The following is a 12,613-nucleotide window of genomic DNA, read 5'->3' on the forward strand; positions in this document are numbered from 1 at the left end:
AATACTTTGTAATATATCCTTTGTTGGCAATGACAGAGGTCAAACGTTTTCTGTAAGTCTTCACAAGGTTGCCACACACTGTTGTTGGTATGTTGGCCCATTCCTCCATGCAGATCTCCTCTAGAGCAGTGATGTTTTTGGCTTTTCGCTTGGCAACACGGACTTTCAACTCCCTCCAAAGGTTTTCTATAGGGTTGAGATCTGGAGACTGGCTAGGCCACTCCAGGACCTTGAAATGCTTCTTACGAAGCCACTCCTTCGTTGCCCTGGCGGTGTGCTTTGGATCATTGTCATGTTGAAAGACCCAGCCACGTTTCATCTTCAATGCCCTTGCTGATGGAAGGAGGTTTGCACTCAAAATCTCACGATACATGGCCCCATTCATTCTTTCATGTACCCGGATCAGTCGTCCTGGCCCCTTTGCAGAGAAACAGCCCCAAAGCATGATGTTTCCACCACCATGCTTTACAGTAGGTATGGTGTTTGATGGATGCAACTCAGTATTCTTTTTCCTCCAAACACGACAAGTTGTGTTTCTACCAAACAGTTCCAGTTTGGTTTCATCAGACCATAGGACATTCTCCCAAAACTCCTCTGGATCATCCAAATGCTCTCTAGCAAACTTCAGGCGGGCCCGGACATGTACTGGCTTAAGCAGTGGGACACGTCTGGCACTGCAGGATCTGAGTCCATGGTGGCGTAGTGTGTTACTTATGGTAGGCCTTGTTACATTGGTCCCAGCTCTCTGCAGTTCATTCACTAGGTCCCCCCGCGTGGTTCTGGGATTTTTGCTCACTGTTCTTGTGATCATTCTGACCCCACGGGGTGGGATTTTGCGTGGAGCCCCAGATCGAGGGAGATTATCAGTGGTCTTGTATGTCTTCCATTTTCTAATTATTGCTCCCACTGTTGATTTCTTCACTCCAAGCTGGTTGGCTATTGCAGATTCAGTCTTCCCAGCCTGGTGCAGGGCTACAATTTTGTTTCTGGTGTCCTTTGACAGCTCTTTGGTCTTCACTAGTGTTGAGCATTCCGATACCGCAAGTATCGGGTATCGGCCGATACTTGCGGTATCGGAATTCCGATACCGAGATCCGATACTTTTGTGGTATCGGGTATCGGTATCGGATACATAGAGATGTGTAAAATAAAAAATTAAAATAAAAAATATTGATATATTTACCTCTCCGGCGGCCCCTGGTGAGTCCGCGGGTAACCGGCAGGCTTCGTTGTTCAAAATCAGCGCTTTTAGGACCTGAGAAACACGTCCCGGCTTCTGATTGGTCGCGGGCCGCCCATGTGACCGCCACGCGACCAATCACAAGCCGCGACGTCACCGCAAGCTATTAGCGCGCTCATTTTTGAAAAATGAGCGCGTTAATGACTTTCAAAGACGTAGCGGCTTGTGATTGGTCGCGGCCACGCGACCAATCACAAGCCGCGATGTCACCGCAAGCTATTAGCGCGCTCATTTTTGAAAAATGAGCGCGTTAATGACTTTCAAAGACGTAGCGGCTTGTGATTGGTCGCGGCCACGCGACCAATCACAAGCCGCGACGTCACCGCAAGCTATTAACGCGCTCATTTTTAAGAATGAGCGCGTTAATGGCTTTCAAAGACGTAGCGGGTTGTGATTGGTCGCGGCCGCGACCAATCACAAGCCGCGACGTCACCGCAAGCTATTAACGCGCTCATTTTTAAAAATGAGCGCGTTAATGGCTTTCAAAGACGTAGCGGGTTGTGATTGGTCGCGGCCGCGACCAATCACAAGCCGCGACGTCACCGCAAGCTATTGACGCGCTCATTTTTAAAAATGAGCGCGTTAATGGCTTTGAAAGACATAGCGGCTTGTGATTGGGCGCGTGGCCGCGACCAATCACAAGCCGCGACGTCACCGCAAGCTATTAGCGCGCTCATTTTTGAAAAATGAGCGCGTTAATGACTTTCAAAGACGTGGCCGCGACCAATCACAAGCCGCTATGTCTTTCAAAGCCATTAACGCGCTCATTTTTAAAAATGAGCGCGTCAATAGCTTGCGGTGACGTCGCGGCTTGTGATTGGTCGCGGCCACGCGACCAATCACAAGCCGCTATGTCTTTCAAAGCCATTAACGCGCTCATTTTTAAAAATGAGCGCGTCAATAGCTTGCGGTGACGTCGCGGCTTGTGATTGGTCGCAGCCGCGACCAATCACAACCCGCTACGTCTTTGAAAGCCATTAACGCGCTCATTTTTAAAAATGAGCGCATTAATAGCTTGCGGTGACGTCGCGGCTTGTGATTGGTCGCGGCCGCGACCAATCACAACCCGCTACGTCTTTGAAAGCCATTAACGCGCTCATTTTTAAAAATGAGCGCGTTAATAGCTTGCGGTGACGTCGCGGCTTGTGATTGGTCGCGTGGCCGCGACCAATCACAAGCCGCTACGTCTTTGAAAGTCATTAACGCGCTCATTTTTCAAAAATGAGCGCGCTAATAGTTAGCGGTGACGTCGCGGCTTGTGATTGGTCGCGTGGGGGTCACATGGGCAGCCCGCGACCAATCAGAAGCCGGGACGTGTTTCTCAGGTCCTAAAAGCGCTGATTTTGAACAACGAAGCCTGCCGGTTACCCGCGCTGAGTTCAGGGGCCGCCGGAGAGGTAAATATATCAATATTTTTTATTTTTATTCTTTATTTTACACCTCCCTATGGATCCCAGGGCCTGAAGGAGAGTTTCCTCTCCTTCAGACCCTGGGAACCATGAGAATACCTTCCGATACTTGATGTCCCATTGACTTGTATTGGTATCGGATATCGGTATCGGCGATATCCGATATTTTTCGGGTATCGGCCGATACTATCCGATACCGATACTTTCAAGTATCGGACGGTATCGCTCAACACTAGTCTTCACCATAGTGGAGTTTGGAGTCAGACTGTTTGAGGGTGTGCACAGGTGTCTTTTTATACTGATAACAAGTTTAAACAGGTGCCATTACTACAGGTAATGAGTGGAGGAAAGAGGAGACTCTTAAAGAAGAAGTTACAGGTCTGTGAGAGCCAGAAATCTTGATTGTTTGTTTCTGACCAAATACTTATTTTCCACCATAATATGCAAATAAAATGTTAAAAAAACAGACAATGTGATTTTCTGGATTTTTTTTTCTCAGTTTGTCTCCCATAGTTGAGGTCTACCTATGATGTAAATTACAGACGCCTCTCATCTTTTTAAGTGGTGGAACTTGCACTATTGCTGACTGACTAAATACTTTTTTGCCCCACTGTATATATATATATATATATATATATATATATATATACACAATAGATAGAATAAAATCCAGCAATTCATGTGCCACGTACAGTAAGGTTACCTATCTTTTCATATAAAAAAACCAAAACTTAAGCTTGGATTGAGCTGGTATACATGCAGCATGTTCATATTGGCCATAAAGCATACAAAACCTACAAGAAACAAAATGAGCAAAAACCCTGCTGTAACTAAAGAAGTAAGAAGCAAAAGTGCATCTAAATAACACAGGGCTCTTAGTAATACTGTTTTTGATCAAAAATAGCATAAAAGTCATCCCACCGTCGACAAGATGACCCTGATCGGGACGGTCCTAAGAGTACACTGTCTAATATTGAAAACCTTACTATGTGTCAGAATTGACCTCAGTGTGGAATGGCGATTGCTATCCCATTGCAATGCGAGTTTAACATGACCTTTTACATAGAGCAGTTCTTTGTCATTTACACATCGATTTCAAAGGAAATACACGTATATATACAGTGGGGGAAATAAGTATTTGATTCCTTGCTGATTTTGTAAGTTTGCCCACTGACAAAGACATGAACAGTCTATAATTTTAAGGGTAGGTTATTTTTAACATTGAGAGATAAAATATCAAAAATAAAATTCAGAAAACCACATTGTATAAATTACATGCATTTATTTGCATTTAGCAGTGAGAAATAAGTATTTGATCCCCTACCAACCATTAAGAATTCTGGCTCCTACAGACCACTTGGACGCTCCTAATCAACTCGTTACCTGCATTAAAGACATCTGTCTTACATAGTCACCTTTATAAAAGACTCCTGTCCACAGACTCAATCAGTCAGACGCTAACCTCTACAACATGGGCAAAACCAAAGAGCTTTATAAGGATGTCAGGGACATAATCATAGACCTGCACAAAGCTGTAATGGGCTAGAAAACCGTAAGTAAAACGCTGGGTGAGACGGAGATAACTGTTGGTGAAATAGTAAGAAAATGGAAGAAATACAAAATGACTGTCAGTTGACATCGATCTGGGGCACCATGCAAAATCTCACCTCGTGGGGTATCCTTGATCTTGGGGAAGATGAGAGATCAGCCTAAAACTACATGGGGAACCTTGTTAATGATCTCAAGGCAGCTGGGACCACAGTCACCAAGAAAACCATTGGTAACACATTACGATGTAAAGGTTTAACCCCTTAGTGACCGAGCCAATTTTTGCAATTCTGACCACTGTCACTTTATGAGGTTATAACTCTGGAACGCTTCAACGGATCCCGCTGATTCTGAGATTGTTTTTTCGTGACATATTGTACTTCATGTTAGTGGTAACATTTCTTCGATATTACTTGCGATTTATTTATGAAAAAAACGGAAATATGGCGAAAATGTTTAAAATTTTGCAATTTTCAAACTTTGTATTTTTATGCCCTTAAATCAGAGAGATATGTCACGAAAAATAGTTAATAAATAACATTTCCCACATGTCTACTTTACATCAGCACAATTTTGGAAACAAAATTTTTTTTTTGTTAGGGAGTTATAAGGGTTAAAAGTTGACCAGCAATTTCTCATTTTTACAACACCATTTTTTTTTTAGGGACCACATCACATTTGAAGTCATTTTGAGGGGTCTATATGATAGAAAATAATGAAGTGTGACACCATTCTAAAAACTACACCCCTCAAGGTTCTCAAAACCACATTCAAGAAGTTTATTAACCCTTTACGTGCGTCACAGGAACTGAAACAATGTGGAAGGAAAAAATGAACATTTAACTTTTTTTTGCAAACATCTTAATTCAGAACCATTTTTTTTATTTTCACAAGTGTAAAAACAGAAATGTAACCATAAATTTTGTTATGCAATTTCTCCTGAATATGCCAATACCCCATATGTGGGGGTAAACCACTTTTTGGGCGCATCGCAGAACTTAGAAGTGAAGGAGCGCCGTTTGACTTTTTCAATGCAGAATTGGCTGGAATTGAGATCGGACGCCATGTCACGTTTAGAGAGCCCCTGATGTGCCTAAACAGTGGAAACTCCCCACAAGTGACACCATTTTGGAAACTAGACCCCTTAAGGAACTTATCTAGATGTGTGGCGAGCACTTTTAACCCCCATGTGCTTCACAGAAGTTTATAATGTAGAGCCATGAAAAAAAAAATCACATTTTTTCTACAAAAATGATCTTTTTGCCCACAAATTTTTATTTTCACAAGGGTAACAGGAGAAATTAGACCACTAAAGTTTTTGTGCAATTTCTCCTGAGTACGTCGATACCCAATATGTGGGGGTAAACCACTGTTTGGGCGCACCGCAGAGCTTGGAAGAGAGAGAGTGCCGTTTTACTTTTTCAATGTAGAATTGGCTGGAATTGAGATCGGACGCCATGTCGCGTTTGGAGAGCCCCTGATGTGCCTAAACAGTAGAAATCCCCCACAAGTGACCCCATTTTGGAAACTAGACCCCCCATGGAACTCATCTAGATTTGTGGTGAGAACTTTGAATGCCCAAGTGCTTCACAGAAGTTTATAATGCAGAGTCGTGAAAATAAAAAATATTTTTTTTTACACAAAAAAGATTTTTTAGCCCCCAAGTTTTTATTTTCACAAGGGTAACAAGAGAAATTGGACCCCAAAAGTTGTTGTCCAATTTATCCTGAGTATGCTGGTACCCCATATGTGGGGGTAAAACACTGTTTGGGCGCACGGCAGAGCTCGGAAGGGAAGGAGCGCCGTTTTGGAATGCAGACTTAGATAGAATGGTCTGTGGGCGTTATGTTGCGTTTGCAGAGCCCCTGATGTACCTAAACAGTAGTAACCCCCGACAAGTGACCCCGTTTTGGAAACTAGACCCCCCAAGGAACTTATCTAGATGTGTGGTGAGAACTTTGAATGCCCAAGTGCTTCACAGAAGTTTATAATGCAGAGTCGTGAAAATAAAAAATATTTTTTTTTACACAAAAAAGATTTTTTAGCCCCCAAGTTTTTATTTTCACAAGGGTAACAAGAGAAATTGGACCCCAAAAGTTGTTGTCCAATTTGTCCTGAGTATGCTGGTACCCCATATGTGGGGGTAAAACACTGTTTGGGCGCACGGCAGAGCTCGGAAGGAAGGAGCGCCGTTTTGGAATGCAGACTTTGATAGAATGGTCTGCGGGCATTATGTTGCGTTTGCAGAGCCCCTGATGTACCTAACCAGTAGAAAACCCTCCACAAGTGACCCCATTTTGGAAACTAGACCCCCCAAGGAACTTATACAGATGTGTGGTGAGAACTTTGAATGCCCAAGTGCTTCACAGAAGTTTATAATGCAGAGTCATAAAAAATATATATATATTTCCACAAAAAAAGATTTTGTAGCCCCCAAGTTTTTATTTTCACAAGGGTAACAAGAGAAATTGGACCCCAGAAGTTGTTGTCCAGTGAGTTGTGAGTACGCTGATGCCCCATATGTGGGGGTAACCCACTGTTTGGGCGCACGGCAGAGCTCAGAAAGGAGGGAGCACCATTTGACTTTTTGAGCGCAAAATTGGCTGTCGTGTTTGGAGACCCCCTGATGTACCTAAACAGTGGAAACCCCCCAATTCTAGCTCCAACCCTAACCCCAACACGCCCCTAACCCTAATCCCAACCTGATCAATAATCCTAATCACTAACCCTAACCATAATCACAACCCTTACCCCAAAACAACCCTAATGTCAACCCTAACCATAACCCTAATCAAAACCCTAAATCCCACACACCCCTAATCCTAATCTCAACCCTAACCTCAAACCTAACCCTAATCCCAATACACCCCTAATCACAACCCTAACCTTAACCCTAATCCCAAACCTACCCCTAATCCCAAGCGTAACCCTAATGCCAACCCTAATACCAACCCTAATCCAAACCCTAACCCTAATCCCAACTCTAACCCTAACTTTAGCCCCAACTCTAGCCCTAACTTTAGCCCCAACCCTAACCCTAAGGCTACTTTCACACTTGCATCGTTTGGCATCCGTCGCAATCCGTCGTTTTGGACAAGAAACGGATCCTGCAAATGTGCCCGCAGGATGCGTTTTTTGCCCATAGACTTGTATTGCCGACGGATTGTGACGGATGGCCACACGTCGCGTCCGTCGTGCACTGGATCAGTTGTGTTTTGGCGGACCGTCGGCACAAAAAAACGTTCAATGAAACTTTTTTTGTACGTCGCATCCGCCATTTCTGACCGCACATGCGTGGCCGTAACTCCGCCCCCTCCTCCCCAGGACATAGATTGGGCAGCGGATGCGTTGAAAAACTACAGCCGCTGCCCACGTTGTGCACAATTTTCACAACGTGCGTCGGTATGTCGGGCCGACGCATTGCGACGGCCCCGTACCGACGTAAGTGTGAAAGAAGCCTAACCCTAAATTTAGCCCCAACCCTAACCCTAAATTTAGCCCCAACCCTAACCCTAAATTTAGCCCCAACCCTAGCCCTAACCCTACCCCTAACCCTAGCTCTAGCCCTACCCCTACCCCTAACCCTAACCCTACCCCTAACCCTAACCCTACCCCTAACCCTAATTTTAGCCACAACTGCTGTTCTCCTGCCGGCCAGCAGATGGAGACAGATGGCGGGCGTACTGAGCATGCGCCCGCCATTTTCTTTTGCTGGCGGCCAGGAGGAGCAGCAGGAGGATCCAGGGACACAGGTGAGTATTGTAGGGTCCCCGAATCCCCCTATTTCTCTGTCCTCTGATGTGCGATCACATCAGAGGACAGAGAATTACACTTTACTTTTTTTTTTTTTTTTGCGGTCGCCGGTAAAGTTAATTACCGGCGATCGCAAAACAGGGGGTCGGTAAAACCGACCCCGATCATGCTCTTTGGGGTCTCGGCTACCCCCGGCAGCCGAGACCCCAAAGATTCTCGTGGGGCCGGCCGGCGGGCGCACTGCGCATGCGCCCGCCATTTTGAAGATGGCGGCGCCCACCGGGAGACACGTGGAGCACCGGGGGAGATAGGTAAGTATCGGGGGGCTATATGGGACCCCCTTTCTCTGTCCTCCGATGTGCGATCACATCGGAGGACAGAGAAATTAAAAAGAGATCGCATTTTTTTTTTTTTTGCGATCGCCGGTAAACGGTTAATTACCGGCGATTGCAAATGCGGGGTGGGTACAAAACCCCCCGAATCATGTTCTTTGGGGTCTCGGCTACCCCCGGCAGCCGAGACCCCAAAGAAAATCCGACTCTGGGGGGCGCTATACACTTTTTCCACTGCGCCGTTAATTAACGGCGCTGTGGTTTAAGTACCCTTAGCGGCCGCCGTTAAAAGGCGTATCGGCGGTCGCTAAGGGGTTAAAATCCTGAAGTGCCCGCAAGGTCTCCCTGCTCAAGAAGGCACATGTACAGGCCCGTCTGAAGTTTTCCAATGAACACCTGGATGATTCTGTGAGTGATTGGGAGAAGGTGCTGTGGTCAGATGAGACAAAAATTGAGGTTATTGGCATTAACTCAATTGGAGGAAGAGAAATGCTGCCTATGACCCAAAGACCACCGTCCCCACTGTCAAGCATGGAGGTAGAAACACTATGTTTTGGGGGTGTTTCTCTGCTAAGGGCACAGGACTACTTCACTGCATCAATGGGAGAATGGATGGAGCCATGTACCGTAAAATCCTGAGTGACAACCACCTTCCCTCCGCCACGACAATAAAAATGGGTCGTGGCTGAGTCTTCCAGCAAGACAATGACCCAAAACATGCAGTCAAGGCAACAAAGGAGTGGCTCAAAAAGAAGCACATTAAGGTCATGGAGTGGCCTAGTCAGTCTCCAGACCTTAATCCCATAGAAAACTTATGGAGGGAAATGAAGCTCCAAGTTGCCAAGCGACAGCCTCAAAATCTTAATGATTTAGAGATGATCTGCAAAGAGGAGTGGACCAAAATTCCTCCTGACATGTGCGCAAACCTCATAATCCACTACAAAAAAACATCTAACTGCTGTGTTTGCCAACAAGGGTTTTGCCACCAAGTATTAAGTCTTGTTTGCTAGAGGGATCAAATACTTATTTCTCCCTGCAAAATGCAAATAAATTTATATAATTTATACAGTGTGATTTTCTGGATTTTATTTTTGATATTCTATCTCTCAATGTTAAAATTAACCTAGCCTTAAAATTATAGACTGCTCATGTCTTTGTCAGTGGGCAAACTTACAAAATCAGCAAGGAATCAAATACTTATTTCCCCCACTGTACATATAAATAAAAGACAGAATTTAAAGCCGATAATTCATGTGCCGCATACACTAAAATCACAGAATGACAGGTTAGAATAGAATAGATCGAATAGATATACAGTATATACATAGGATAGATATATAGATGTCAGTGACACACACATATATATATATATATATGTATATATATTACATAGATAGATAGAAGAAAAGGCGGCAATTCAGCAGCTGCATAGTGTAAAATCACAGAAGGAGCCAACAGGATAGAAGGGATGGATTACATACAGTACATACAAATAGAATAGGTAGATATACAGATGTCTGTGACAAATACAATTAGTACAGTGGGTGTGCAGCTTACTGTACATGTATATAATTAATAAAAGATTATTTTTCTGAAAAAAAAATGGCGTGGGCTAATTTTCATAACCAGCAAAGGGAAAGCTGCGATGGCTGGGGGGCGATGTTTATAGCCTGGGAAGGGGGCAATACCCATGGAGCTTCCCAGGCTATTAATATCAGCTCACAACTGTATACTTAGCCGTTACTGGCTATTAAAATGTGGGACCCTAAAAAAAAAAAAATGACGTAGGGTCCCCCTATAATTAATAACCAGCAAAGGCTATGCAGACAGCTGCGGGCTGATATTAATAGCCTAGGAAGGGGCCATTAATACTGCCCCCCCCAGGCTAAAAACATCAGCTCTCAGCTGCCCTACGTAGCCTCATTGTTTCCACTTGCCCTGTAGCGGTGGCAAGTGGGATGATAGTTGGGGGGTTGATGTCACCTTTGTATTGTCAGGTGACATCAAGCCCCGAGGTTAGTAATGGAGAGGCGTCAATAATGCCCCCCATTACTAACCCCAGAATCACATTGTAAGAAAACACAGACACCCAGAAAAAAGTCCTTTAATTGAAAGAATGACACAGACTCCTTTAATAGATATTAATTAAACCATACAACCATACTTACCACCTCACCCATTCCCCCGACGCCCTTGTCATCTTCAAAAGAATTAAAAAAACAAACAACAATATTCCTCACCTTTCCGCAGGGATTCTACTAATCCATTTGTCCCACAATGAGTCTAGCTCTGCTACATGTAGATGGCAGGCTGCATGGTTGCATCATGCGACCATGCAGTCTATCATCCAGTAGACACTGAGCACTGTGTGCTCAGTGTCTCCCTGTGAATTCCTATTTCCCGTCTGAGGGCACCGCGAGCGTGAGAAATTTCACCTGCTCGCGGTGCCGTCAGACAGGTCCTGCGAGTTCACTGTCAATAATATCTCTTCACCTTTCTGACATCAGATGTAAACATCATACAATATGATTTTCTTTTTACGATTCTGTCTCTCACAGTTGAAGTGTACCTACGATAAAAATACAGACCTCTCCGGTATTTGTATGTCAGAAAACTTGCAAAATCGGAAGTGTAACAAATACTTATTTTCCCCACTGTAGCTATAGGGAAAATTCTTGACTAGGGGACAATTATTGTCTGGGCCCATCGTGTAGTTGGATGACTCTTATTTGATACATACCTGTCCTGGGTCTGGGCTCTGCTCTCTTCACCCTGGTCCACTAAATTCTCTTATGCTCCATATCAGACATTGCAAGTAGCCTGGCATGCTCTTATATGATCATGTATCTAGGCCTATATTAGGCCTGCAAGACTCACTTGTGTCCTGGTATTAAAACTTTTAGATTGTGTGTGCACCACAACCTGCTCAATACCTGTTCCCAGACTCCTGTCTGTGGTCTTCAGCACCTCTGCTAATCGTCTGTGGTCGCCAGGAACTGAGCCACCTGTTTGGTGTCTCCAGGACCTCTGCCACCTGACTGGTGTCTCTGTGGCACCCCAGGAGTCCGGATGCCACAGTGGCAATGCCTCTCTCACAGGGGGTAATGTCAGGCCTGGAAGCAAGAAGGGATCTCCTTAACAGGTAACACTGGCATACAACACCTTTCCTGACTCCAGACCAGAAGGGGGAGCTCTAAATCTGGTTTCAGGGGAGCTTCCCCATAAATTCTGGCCTGAAGGTGGGGTTAGAGAGTTGAGTGTGAGACAATGAAGGAAGTGGAAGCAAGTGAAGAGAAGCTGGGGATAGGAGCTGCGACTGAGCTCACCCCAGGACTGAGCGCAACAGACCAGACACCGGAGTCCGTGGTTGTGTGGGAACTGCATGCCCAGTAACTGAATCCGGAGAACAGGAGATTGCAGGTCTCCTGGCCACATCTGATGCCCGAAAGCACAGCAACAAACTAGAGAGCCTGGAGTCACCACGAGGTAGTGACATCAGAAAAAGGCTCGAGCTGCCTGTCAATAGTAGTAGTAGTGTTCCACTTAAAGGACAAACTGAGAGAGGGACTTGAAGAGAGCTTAAGTCATCGAAAACCTAAAGAACAGCACAGTAGGGAGGCTTCCAACCCCACCTTGCTAGGGGGATTCTGAACTGCTTCCAGGCTGCCTAGATCTCCAATACCATCTCTACCTGTGCTCTGGACTGCACCTACAATTGAAGGTAAAGAAACTACAGTACCTGTGTCCTCCAATCATTCCTGCACCCCAACGTCCACAACCCCTCTTAGACTGTTCCGGTAGCCCTGGGGGGAGGAAAACCATCCCAGCTGCATCACCATCGGCCCCAGCGGTCCCTTTAAGCAGCGTCGGCCATCTATAGCCGAATACCACTGGTGGCGTCACAAACAATCCCCTACAAACATTCCCTCATCCCCTTTAATTGCACTCTCAGGGCCACAGACTGGATCATTGCTGCCGTGACCACCCCTTTAAGAACCGTCCGACCCTGTTCCGAGTACCCCACGTCTCTAGTGGGTGTTGCATCTCCAGGACCTCTGCCACCTGTTTGGGGTCTCCAGGACCTCTGCCACCTGTCTTTCTCCAGGACCTCTGCCACCTGTTTGGTGTCTCCAGTACCTCTGCCACCTGTTTGGTGTCTCCAGGACCTCTGCCACCTGTCTGGTGTCTCCAGGACCTCTGCCACCTGTTTGGTGTCTCCAGGACCTCTGCCACCTGACTGATGTCTCCAGGACCTCTGCCACCTGTATGGGGTCTCCAGGACCTCTGCCACCTGTTCACAGTATCCAGTCTGCCTGCAGCCTCCAGTGCTA

This window comes from Ranitomeya imitator, chromosome 2 (assembly GCF_032444005.1).
Source record: "Ranitomeya imitator isolate aRanImi1 chromosome 2, aRanImi1.pri, whole genome shotgun sequence".
Lineage (NCBI taxonomy): Eukaryota > Metazoa > Chordata > Amphibia > Anura > Dendrobatidae > Ranitomeya > Ranitomeya imitator.